This window comes from Xenopus laevis, chromosome 6L (assembly GCF_017654675.1).
Source record: "Xenopus laevis strain J_2021 chromosome 6L, Xenopus_laevis_v10.1, whole genome shotgun sequence".
NCBI classification, from domain to species: domain Eukaryota; kingdom Metazoa; phylum Chordata; class Amphibia; order Anura; family Pipidae; genus Xenopus; species Xenopus laevis.
The window spans coordinates 152,458,979-152,471,964 of NC_054381.1; the positions used below are offsets into that span (position 1 = coordinate 152,458,979).

The 12,986-nt window shown below is 40.8% G+C and overlaps 1 long non-coding RNA gene across 3 annotated transcripts in view; it reads left to right on the top strand.

Moving 5' to 3' along the window:
- LOC108719412 overlaps positions 1-12,986 on the top strand; it is a 167,414-nt gene that overhangs the window by 74,123 nt on the left and 80,305 nt on the right. The window contains exon 2 of one of the 3 annotated variants that reach the window (XR_005962006.1): positions 1,993-2,293. The exons of 1 other annotated variant lie outside the window; for it this stretch is intronic. This is a non-coding gene — a long non-coding RNA (uncharacterized LOC108719412). One more of the 3 variants, XR_005962009.1, reaches the window with a different exon arrangement.

Below are 12,986 nucleotides of genomic sequence, written 5' to 3' on the forward strand. Positions count from 1 at the left end.
ATTTGGAAAAACCGAGCAGGGTTCCCTATGATTGATGTGGCAATTTGCCAGTCGCACAGCACCACCCCTGACATCATGACAGGCCCCCGCAGTGTCACAGCCCCACCCCTTTGCATCAAGGCCCCGCCTCTGCCATTTTGGCCCGGATTCAACTGGGCCAAAAGGTGGCAAGCCTAATAACGGGTTTCCGGATAACTCTGTACGTTGTTGACATCCGTCAGGGACTTACAGCATGTTAGGTTGAGAGACCAAACAAAGGCAATTTGTGAAACCGATTTATGAAAGATACTTTCAGACAGTTTAGCGAAACACCAGTTCCCCTTTAACAAAGAGTAACATGCAGGGTTGTATCTGTATATGGTTGTATGTGGTTTGGCCCAGTCTGTGCTGCAAGTCATTGTGTTACTGTGGTTCTAGGTGTTGGCTTTATCTCTGTGTGTTTATTGAAATATACATCCGGCTTCCCTGCTACTACTATAAACTCAGGAGCTTCACTTGCCTGTTGGCAAAACTGTTTACTTTGCTGTTTTACGTATTGGCAGTTGCTGAAGTGCTGAAACGCTTAATGATTTTCCTTCCCTGGAAGTCTCTATATTGGACATTTTGTGCATTCTTGTTCTTGTTCACCCGATCCATAAGGCCCCCGGCTCTCTTTGCCTTATATAGAGTTTTCTCAGACATCTTTTATGTTCTTTATGGTATCTTTACATTGGAGAAATGCCCTTAAAAACAACATCCGGCACAGCCAGAGGCCAAATGGCTCTTAACCCACTGACAGGCTAGGGCTCGGGCTATAGATCCCCCCGTACATGTTAATATTAAATCCTCTCCAAACTAAATACAGCCCGTCAGACATTTGATATATAATTAACACTCAACTGAAAATCGCCGGCTCTTTGAGTCCACACATCAAATTTTTGGCCCACCTGGATTAAGCAGTAAGCAATTTCTCAAGCTGTGTTTGACTTGTGCCTAGGAGAAGAAGATGATGGTTAACCAGTATAATAACTCTGATCCATGGGCCTCGGGTCGGCACCCAACTTACAGGGCTCAATGCGTGACAGACCCAGGAAGGGATCGGTCCATCAAATCTTGTTTAAACATTGGAGAAGCCTCATAGCAAACAGCATGGAAACTACTCTCTGTTTGGAAAGGTTTATAATTTAACTGAGATAGGGCTGTCAAAGTTGGTGGTCCCTTAGTCCAGATGGGGCTGGACAGACAATGTCTGGTCCAATTTAAGTTGACTCTGCTCAGAACATAGAGAAAAGGAGAAGCAGAAGTGGCAAGAAGATTAAAGCAACAAGTGGACCTCAAGGTGTGAGGTCCACTTGTTTAGCAAACTTGACAAATGAGCTGATCTTTGTGTGTATGGCCAGCTGTAAGTCTGGCTATCCATGAGCAGATTTAAGTTGCCAATTTTGGCCCCTTCATACCAAATTGGTAGTTTATCTGCTGATTATGGGTCCTCCCAACTTCTTCTGCAACAGATCCTTTCCTGATAGGATTTTCAAACCAGCCTGATAGATATCTGCTTGATTGAGATATGTGACTGGAAATCAAGCAGGTATCTGTCAGGATGGTTTGACATTCCCATCAGGCAATAATTGCACTGGCATGTTGATTTGGTCCTCACAAGAGAAGCCTGAATTGCCCTGGGGGCCAAACGATCGGATCAGCTTTGGCCTAAGAATGTTGGTGGCCAAATAAGGCAAAGATCTGCTGGTTTGACAACTTCTCCAAACAAATAGATCTTTATGTGTGGACAGCGACAGAGATGTCCAACCTTTAGATCTCCAGTAGTTGATAATGGTCTACAGCTTCTTGGTCTGATATTGATGTGACTTTGGGGGTTGCAGGTTATGTATAAAATTAATCTATTTAACAGTGGTTAGACAATATATGTACCATATTAACCCTGGTCCTGGTAAATGGGGGCCTGTATGAAACAGAGCGACGGCACACTCACGTCTGTATTCTTTCTGCCTGTAGGATTATCTTGAATGAAGACTCTTGTGGTGGAATTGCTGGATCTATGTGTGGATTTACAAGAATTTTCATCTGCGAATGGGGATTTTATTTTGGGAAGCCCAAAGAAAAGGATTATTGGCATAACATGAATAAAAGCTGCAGAAGGGCCATGGTGTTCCTGTTGTTAAGGAGCCCTCCCTATGGATAATATCTGGAAGAAGCTGGAAAAGAAGTCTGTTGGCCACCTGTCCTCCCCAGACCATGTAGCTGAGAGGAGAATGTTCCAAAAAAATCCATTGGTTTAAATCCAAGGCTTCTCAAGGTACTATACAAACAAATGCCATGAAGTGTGTCAGCAGATCAGAGTGAGTGTCTGCAGGGGGTGCAGCCTGGTTATTTGCAGGGCAAAGTCATGCACTCCTCTTGGGCACAGGTAGGACTAAAGGACATTAGATTGTTAGGATTTGATGCAATATTTGTCATTATGGGCTCATTTGTGGCTGTTGTGGGTCAGCAACAAGATGGTATTTGCATTTTCCTTGTTTTTATGAGAACATTAGCACTCAATAGAAGTAAATGTGGAATAGAAGTGCAATATATGTCATCCGTTCTGTGTGGTTTATTTTATCTGCAAGAATTCCAGAAATTCAAATTTTTTTCATTCGAAAATGTACCTTGACCTTCGATAAATCTGCCCCGAAGTGTCAGTTGGACGTGAAAGGCGTTAAGCTTGAAATGATTGTCTGAATAAAGATTTTTTTTCTACTTTTTAAGAAATATTTTTGGTTTGATCTGTGTGTGGGTTCCAGAGTGCCCTATACCTTTTTATTGTTCTATTGGGTTGATGGGACCCGTGAGCTCTGAGGCCCAGCAGGTTTTTCTCAGTGTCATAGTGGAACCCTGCTGTCAGCCTTTTCATGGGTGATACTAGTTACTCTTTGCATTAGGATGCCAGTGCTTCCTTCCTATCAGAATGGAGAAATGAGCCAATATCGCTGAGTTTAGCAAAAAAAAAAACATTTCTCACTATTTCCCCATATTTATAAATAAATCTTGCAAAAGTCCAACCTTGTTTCAACTCTGTACTTTTGCAATATCCCGGCTGTGAGGGTCATTTGCTACAATTCAATTCTCCCTGGTCAGACTGCAGAAGCTTCCGCTACCTGGGATTCCATTGTACAGAAAAGGGCCCATTACTCCTGCTCTTTGTAGCCACAAAATGACCATTATTATAAGAGAAATATTATTGTCCATTCATTGGAATTCTGTCAGAATGAGGGAGCTTATTAAGGCTTCTTCTGCTTTTATCTTGGCATTTTAATATGTTGTTTGTATTTTTCCTATGGTGCAGCATCCAAAATAGTTACAAAAAAAAAAACATTGGACATATGTTAAAGGGGTGGTTCACCTTTAAAGGAGTGGTTCAACTTCAAACAACCAGTTGTTTTTACATAGATCACCAGAAATAACGACTTTTTCCAATGATCCAATTTTCCTTTGTATTTTCTATGTGTCACCGTTTGTCTAATATTGAAGTGTAAATTTTTCACCTTCTGAAGCAGCTTTGGGGGACGGGGGGTCGCCGACCCTGTAAATTGTTCTAAATGGATACATTTAGTTGATAAATTTCTTATCGTTGTCGCTGCTGAGCAGAATCCTTGAGTTTTAGTAAAGGCAGCTGTTAGAATTGATACAATAGGTGATTATACTTCAGAGATGCTGCTGAGAAATGGATCAACTTAGGGGTCAAGGTAAATTTTCGAATGAAAAAAATTTAAATTTCGAGCTATTTTTTTGTGTACTTTGACTAGGGAATAGTCCAAATTCGATTCAAATTCGAAAAAAAACTAAAAATCTAAATTTATCATGTACTGTCTCTTTAAAAATTCAACTTCAACCATTCACCATCTAAAACCTGCCGAATTGCTGTTTTAGCCTATGGGGGACCTCCTAGAACCTATTTGGAGTCAATTGGTGGACTTTGAAAAATCGAAGTTGTTTTTGGGAAAAACTTCGAAATGAATTTGATCGAATGCGATACGATATGATTTGAATTTGGCCGAATACGGACCTGTTTGACTGAGAACGGACCTATTCGACTCATAAAAAACCTTTGACTTCATTATGTTTTGGTCTTGTTGAATTCGGATTTTGGAATTTTTTTCAATTCGAAATTCGACCCTTGATAAATATGCCCCTTAATGTTGCAAAATTGTAACAGTTCAGAGTCTGCACCTGAATTACTGAGCTGCCAGACTCAAACACCAGAGACACAAACATTCAACTTTAAACTTAGATTGTGGAAAAACTGTAAAAAATAAATAATGTAAAGTAATTGAAAAAAGTCTTTATTTCTGGGGAACTATCTAAAAACAATGGAATTGAAAAAAGGGTTAGGAACGTGAACATAGTATGTTATAAAAAGGTTAATTCTAAGCAACCTTTTAATTGTTCTTCATTAGTTATTTTTTTTTTTTTAGTTTTTTAATTATTTGACTTCTTCTGATTCTTTCCAGCATTCACTGACCCCATCTAAAAAACAAATGCTCTGTAAGGCAACAAATGTATTGTTATTGTTACTTTTTATTACTCCTCTTTCTATCTCTTTCATATTCCAGTCTCATTCAAATAAATGCATGGTTGCTAGGGTAATTTGGCGCCTAGCGACCAGAGAGCTGAAATTGCAATCAGGAGAGCTGGTGAATAAAAAACTAAATAACTCAAAAACCACAAATAATAAAAAATGAAAACCAATTGCAAATTGTCTCAGAATATCTCTCTCTCTACATTATACTAAAAGTTAATTTAAAGGTGAACAACACCGTTAAGGCAGAAAATGGCAGAGCTTCTTGATCACTTGCTGGGCACACAAACATCAGAGATCCCATGAGAAAAATGCCTGTTGCATTGCAAAGCTAAGTATTATTGATACATATTTAACTTTAATATTTTCATTGCTGGGTCCCTATGCTCCACTTCAGCCAAGGTATTATTCATGGAGTTTCCATGTTGTTTCCATGTCTGCATAGGGTTCTCCCATGCTCCAAAAACATCCAGGCAAGTTAAAGGGTTTCTGCAGCTTTAAATTAACCTTTAGTATGATATAGAGAGTGATATTCCGAGTCAATTTGCAATTGGTTTTCATTTTTTATTTTTTGTGTTTTTTTGAGTTATTTAGCTTTTTATTCAGCAGCTCTCCGGTTTGCAATTTCAGCCATCTGGTTGCTAGGGTCCAAATTCCCCTAGCAACCATGCACTGATTTGAATAAGAGACTGGAATATGAATAGGAGAGGCCTGGATAGAAAGATGAGTAATAAAAAGCAGCAATAACAATAAATTTGTAGCCTTACACAGCAATTAATGTTTAGGTGGGGTCAGTGACCCCCATTTGAAAGCTGGAACAAGTCAGAAGAAAAATGCAAATAATGCAGTAGCTCTAAAAAAAAAAGGCCAATTGAAAGGTTGCTGACCCTAGTGTGTGTGACTGTGTGTGTGTGACCTTAGATTGTAAGCTTCACTGGGGCAGGGGCTGATTAATAATCTGTGTTTAGCGCAGTTTAATGTAAGCTGCCTTGGAGAGAAGCATTTAATAAATAAAGATAATAAAACGATAAAGCAGAGATATCCAGGGTCAGGAGACTCCTGTGTGTATATACTTACTGTATGGAGTGATATACACCTACCTGCTTCCCCCAGCCTGCCCTGCATGAATACAGTGCTGCCGGACACAGACAATGCTGTATTCATATGCAAAATGCAGCTCCTTCAGCAACTCCACCCAAAACATAGTTTTTTGCACAGTGAGCATTGGGGTTTACCTCCCCTTTAATGTGTATTTCTTTTGCACCAGATTTGTTGCCCGCTGCTTCCCTGCGTGGGAATGTCATTCTCCCTATAACATGCGACGGCGCAGGGCATGCGATCCTTCACAATGCACTGAATCCTGCATAGCATCAATTACATACAAATGCGTCCATCAACACAAGGGCTGTCGGGCTCAGTGGAACTGGTGTAACTGACCGTAAAGTTTTCAGTCTTTTATTTTAACAACTTCCGTGTGTGATGACAGCCGGGCAAATATACCTTTCCTTGGTAAATATCACCAGTATCCCACATTAGCACCCGCTGCGGTTATGTAACCCTTCATAGTCCACCACCCTGCTCGCTTTCTGGCAACTAGTGGTCGGCGAATTTGTCCCGTTTTGCTTCAAAACGGGGGAAAAATCCGTGAAAGGCAGATTTTGACGCTGGCGACAATTACCCGACGTCAAAATGGGCGACAGATTCAAAGTTGACGCCAGCGCCCAAGTCAATGGGCGTCCGGCAAATAAATTCGCAAATTTGCTGCAAAAATCCACCAGCGTCAACGGTTTTTTTTGACGCCAGTGACAGATTTTCACGACAAATTAGCAAATTTATTTGCCTGCGACGAAACGCGGAAATTCTCGCCTGGCGAATAAATTCGCCCATCACTACTGACAACATTTTATCAAGCATAACGACAGAGACAGACGAGAAGATTCAGGGAGATTAGTCGCACAGCGACAAATTGCCTCTTCTATGTGCGACTAATCTCCCGGAACTGCCTAGAATCGAAATCACCGGCGGGATAGCACTCAGAGCGCTTCGTTTTCCGAAGTCGTCTGAAGTTTCCTAACTCGGTCCGAGTGCAATCCCGCCGCCGATTTACATTCTAGCTGGCGGGGAGGCAGTTCGGGGAGATTAGTCGCCCGGAAAAGAGGCGACTTCATCGCCGGGCGACTATATCTCCCCGAATCTTCTCGTCTGTCCCTGCCCTAAAGCTCAGTGTGAGCAGACTGTGGCCCTGCAGAACTATCTTAAAGGGGAACTCAACCCAAAATGAAAGAGATAGGAAGGCTTAGCTAAGGCAGAGGTAAACAGACACATAAACACTCTACAATATATACAAATTACAGAATAGCATAATGCTAGTAAAGGAGAACAATAGGCAAGTTGGCTAGCACTGCATATATGTAATATATGGCACTAAGTTTGCCCAGGAGCAGCAAGCCATAGCAACCAATAAGATGTTTTTAAGTAACTATTAGTATGATGTAGAGAGAGAGAGATTCTGAGACAATTTGCAATTGGTTTTATTTTTTTGTGGTTTTTGAGTTATTTCGTTTTTTATTCTGCAGCTCTCCGGTTTGTAATTTCATCTGGTTGCTAGGGTCCAAATTACCCCAATGTTGTGTTTCATCCTTTCCTACTTAATTCTATTAAGGCCTCTCTGAAATACAGTGGTGCAAGTAGAAACCCAAGCACAGAGGGCCACTAGAGTTCAGACACAGGGGCCCCAGAGAGGGGTAAGTAAAGTCCCTCTGTCTGTGAGTAAATATGTGAGCTGAGCGGAAGAGCAGACACTCAACTCATCGGTGCCGGGGGGGCAGGGAATTGCTGCAGATACGGCCGTCACAGGGACACGTGGATTTAGGGAATGATATTTCAACCACTGGAACTTCACTTGTCCCTCCCTCAGCTGCTTGTCAGGGGTTGGGAGAAATAGAGTTCATGGCTCTTTAAATTGTACCTGGCAGGTTTGAGCAGTGGGACGAGCAGCTGTTTTCCCATTGATGTCATGCTGTCGCCACAAGGTGATTATGGGATGGGCCAGAGGAATCTGCATAGTGAATCTTCTGTGTCTTACTGTATATACACTATAGGGAAGGTCCTTACTGTATATACACTATAGGGAAGGTCTTTACTGTATATACACTATAGGGAAGGTCCTTACTGTATATACACTATAGGGAAGGTCCTTACTGTATATACACTATAGGGAAGGTCTTTACTGTATATACACTATAGGGAAGGTCCTTACTGTATATACACTATAGGGAATGTCCTTACTGTATATACACTATAGGGAAGGTCCTTACTGTATATACACTATAGGGAATGTCCTTACTGTATATACACTATAGGGAAGGTCCTTACTGTATATAAACTATAGGGAATGTCCTTACTGTATATACACTATAAGGAAAGTCCTTACTGTATATACACTATAGGGAATGTCCTTACTGTATATACACTATAGGGAAGGTCCTTACTGTATATACACTATAGGGAAAGTCCTTACTGTATATACACTATAGGGAATGTCCTTACTGTATATACACTATAGGGAAGGTCCTTACTGTATATACACTATAGGGAAGGTCCTTACTGTTTATACACTATAGGGAAGGTCCTTACTGTTTATACACTATAGGGAATGTCCTTACTGTATATACACTATAGGGAAGGTCCTTACTGTATATACACTATAGGGAAGGTCGTTTCTGTATATACACTATAAGGAATGTCCTTACTGTATATACACTATAGGGAAGGTCCTTACTGTATATACACTATAGGGAATGTCCTTACTGTATATACACTATAGGGAAGGTCCTTACTGTATATACACTATAGGGAAGGTCCTTACTGTATATACACTATAGGGAAGGTCCTTACTGTATATACACTATAGGGAATGCCCTTACTGTATATACACTATTGGGAAGGTCCTTACTGTATATACACTGTATGGAATGTCCTTACTGTATATACACTATAGGGAAAATCCTTACTGTATATACACTATAGGGAAGGTCCTTACTGTATCTACACTCCTTAAAAACCTGAGATTTATTTGAACTTATTATGTCTGTACAGCACCACGGAATATGTTGGTGCTTTATAGATACGCGTTAGTCAATATAACGAGTATTTGGTCCGTTAGAAAGTACAAATGAAAGAAGTGACGGCACGGGGTGTGAGATCTGCTCATTTCCGAGGCTAAAACTGAAAGTGATTTGCGGTGTGTGACTCTCGCAGGTGTGAAATAGGGTTGTACTTACACTCACTAGTGCTTCACACTTGTCCCTTCAGCTGCCTGTTGTACAGTAATTACTATACAGGTACCCTGCGATGGTGACTGGGAGCAGTGGATGTAACTGGGCCCCACTGTAAATACATCTTAGGACTCTGATCATATCCAGAGGTTGTCCTGTATTACCAATATATGTTGAAACTGCTTTTTATTTGGGCCTCATGGGGCCCCCTACACCTCCTGGGCCCCACTGCAGCCACAGGGTCTGCTTCCTCTGTAGCTACGCCCCTGGCTGGGAGATTGTCAGGTGTCATTCTGTATCCGGAGAGGTCACTGCCCACTCCCAACACCCTGAGAAAGTACTTCATACACTCCCTGCACCCATTTGTCACCTTATAGTTCAGTGTAAAAATAAAAACTGGGTAAATAGATAGGCTGTGCAAAATAAAAAATGTATCTCATATAGTTAGTTAGCCAAAAATGTAATGTAGAAAGGCTGGAGTGACTGGATGTGTAAATAATAGCCAGAACACTACTTCCTGCTTTTCAGCTCTCTTGCTTTCCACTGATTGGTTACCAGACTTCAGGGTCACATGGGTCACATGGGTCATATCTGTTGCTTTTGAATCTGAGCTGAATGCTGAGGATCAATTACAAACTCACTGAACAGTTATGTCCCATGTGGCCCCCCTTATAGTCACTGACTAACTCAGAGTTAGAGAGCTGCAAAGCAGGAAGTAGTGTTCTGGCTATTATGTTACACATCCAGTTACTCCAGCCTTTATACATTGCATTTTTGGCTAACTAACTATATCAGAAACATTTTTGCACAGCCTATCTATTTACCCAGTTTTTATTATTACACTGAACCATCTCATTGACCTGTAATGAACTGCTGCTCGCCAGACTGTTCCTTGTCACGCTCATCGACGACCAACCGTTTCTTTCACTGTTTGTGCTGATTGTTCTGTTCTTTTGATACATCACTGCGGGATATGCCCAGGGAGTAACTATCAGATGGAACAATCTATAGCCGTGACTTTGCATGGGGCCAGAGGGATAACATTTAACGAGGGTGAAATTATTGTACAGGTATGGGACCCATTATCCAGAATTCTTGGGACATGGGGTCTTTCCATAATTTGGATCTCCATACTTTGTCTACTAGAAAATCATGGAAACATTAAATAAACCCAATAGGCTGGTTTTGCTTCCAATAAGAATTAATTATTAGATTAAATTAGTTGGGATCACGTACAAGCTACTGTTAATACAGAGAAAAAGGAAATCATTAGTAAAAATGTGGATTGTTTGGAACCAATAGAGCCTATGAGAGACGGCCTTTCCGTAATTCGGAGCTTTTCTGGATAACGGGTTTCCAGATAATGGATCCCATATCTGTACTAGAAAATCATGAAAACATTGAAGAAACCCAATAGGCTGGTTTTGCTTCCAATAAGGATTAATTATATCCTAGTTGGGATCAAGTACAAGATACTGTTTTATTATTACACAGAAAAACGAAATCATTTTTAATTTTTTTTAATTATTTGATTAAAATGGAGCCTTTGGGAGACGACCTTCGTGTAATTTGGAGCTTTCCAGGTAATGGGTTTCCAGATAACTAGCCTGTATAGGTATGGGATCCATTATCCAGAAAGCTCCGAATTATGGAAAGGCTGTCTTCCATAGATTCAATTTTATTCAAATAATCAAAATTTTTAAAAATCATTTATTATTAATCCTTATTGGAAGGCAAATCAGCCTATTGGGTTTATTTAATGTTTACATGATTTTCTAGTAGACTTTAGATATGAAGATCCAAATTACAGGAAGATCCGTTAACTGGAAAACCCCAGGTCCTGAGCATTACGGATAACAGGTCCTGTACCTGTATTTAATCAACCCTTTATGTTTAACTAGACATGATGGGGCTACCAAAGTCAGTGGTTACATCCAAGTGCAACACAGGGGGAGGGGAGGGCAATACTTGCTATATGAATTTAGCTGTTTAGCTGGCATTAAGTGCAGGGATGACAGTCAGCAAATGGGGTCTACAATTACAGGGAAGCTGAAGGGATCAAGTTGGCAGCTTTTAATGGCCTATATATATATATATATATATATATATATATATATATATATATATATATATGGCTTTTATTCTTTAGAAGTATTTTTTATTGAAGTTCAAGGGGCCACTTTTATCTTGGGGTCCAGGGGAGAAAAGAGATAGCGCTGGGCCCCCTACACAAACATCTACTACCCCTCCTCCCCCACTGCAAGTGGGCGCATAAAAGTTTTCCGGTAGGGCAAATTCCTTGACTGGCTGCCCTAAAATTGCCCCTGGATCCTCAGAGACAGAATTTAATATGGGGCTTATTTACAATAGACGTTACACCCTGAAATCTTCCAAACTAGCCCCTCTGGAGCTAACATTGGAACCAGAGTGCCTTATGGGGCTTATTTATATTGATAGACGCACCAATGCAGTTCCATTGCGTCCCACGAGATACAGTGAGAGGCTGGTCCTGTGCTGGTCCTCAGGCTGATGTATCAGTGATAGGAAATAAAAGATAAGGAGGCTGAGCAGAGGCAGAGTAAACACACGTTTTTAATTCACAAAAAAAATCATTGGGACAGCGGCACGCAGAGAGTGATTTTGGGCATTTTGCCTGCGTGTATTTGAGTTGCCCTTGCCTGACCCTGCCATTTACTAAGCTCTCTAACCCAAACTGTTTGTTTTGTGCATTGTCACAGTTACACAATAGAAGGTCAGAGGCACTCCAGTGAGCTATAGAGGCGCCGCTGATACAAGGATTCCAGTAACAATATGTGAGAGCGGTGCCAGAGCAGCATTACACATGATTGCACCAGGCACACTGTGTTGGCACATTGCAGAGACATGACAGTCACACTCACTCACTCACACTCACTCACACTCACTCACACACACTCACTCACGAGGGCCCTGCATATACACACACACACTGAAAGGGCAGCGATCTGTAGCACAGGGTAATGCCAGCCTTTATTATTATTATTCTTTATTCTGTGGTGTTTTATTAACAGAAGGATATACAAATACAGGTATGCAGGAATTGTTCTCTGGTTGTTAGGAATAAATCAGGGATTAATTAGGGGTTCATTATCCTAGCAACCTGAGAACAGTTTGATACCAAAATATCAAAATATCATCTATCCATCCATCCACCTCTCTATCTCTCTCTTTTTCTATGTCTCTCTCTCTCTCTCGCTATATCTCCTATCTCTCACTATCTATCTATCTATCTATCTATCTATCTATCTATCTATCTATCTATCTATCTATCTATCTATCTATCATCTATCTATCTATCTATCCATCTATCCATCTATGTATGTATCTATCTATCTATCTATCTATCTATCTATCTATCATCCATCCACCTCTCTCTATCTCTCTCTATTACTATCTCTCTCTGTCTCTCTATCTCTCTCACTATCTATCTGTATATTAACTATCATCTATCTATATCTCTCACTATCCCTCTCTCTCTCTTTCTATCCATCCATCAGTTCTATGTTAGGGTGCCTCATTAAAAGTGTGTAATGTACCTTTGTGCGTTTAACCATAAGAGCTTGTACCTTCATTTTTGTTCAGTTTATCAGTGTGAGTAGCACAGCCAAGCAGAGAGCATAGGGATCATACTCAGGAATGGAGATAGAAGAATGATATATTTGGCTTTTGGCCTCATTAAGGCCCAGTACTGGGTCAGGGTGCCCCTGGGGGTTACATATATTTGAAAACATCACTGTATCAGCCATTTGGCCATAGTTCCAAGAATATCCAGAACAGCAGATAAGCGTTCACCCTAAATCTCACCCTAATTAACCTTTAAGCTGAGCTAACAGGAGTATCTAGAAGAACAAATTGTGGAGGATATGGAGTGCTAAGGGTCAGACACTGTGTGTGTGTTTGGACTTAATGACCCACTTTTGCTGCTCAGAGAATTTCCAGGAAAGGGGCACCTCTCTAAGATTCCAAGAGCTGGTAGTAACTCTTGTACTAATAACGGTGCTGACCTGTAGCTCAACCTGATGTAGGATTGCCTGCTAGTGGTCTCTGCACCAGTGCAATTTATTTACAAAGGTTAACAGATACCAGTTAATGATGTTAATTAGTAAATGAGGCTT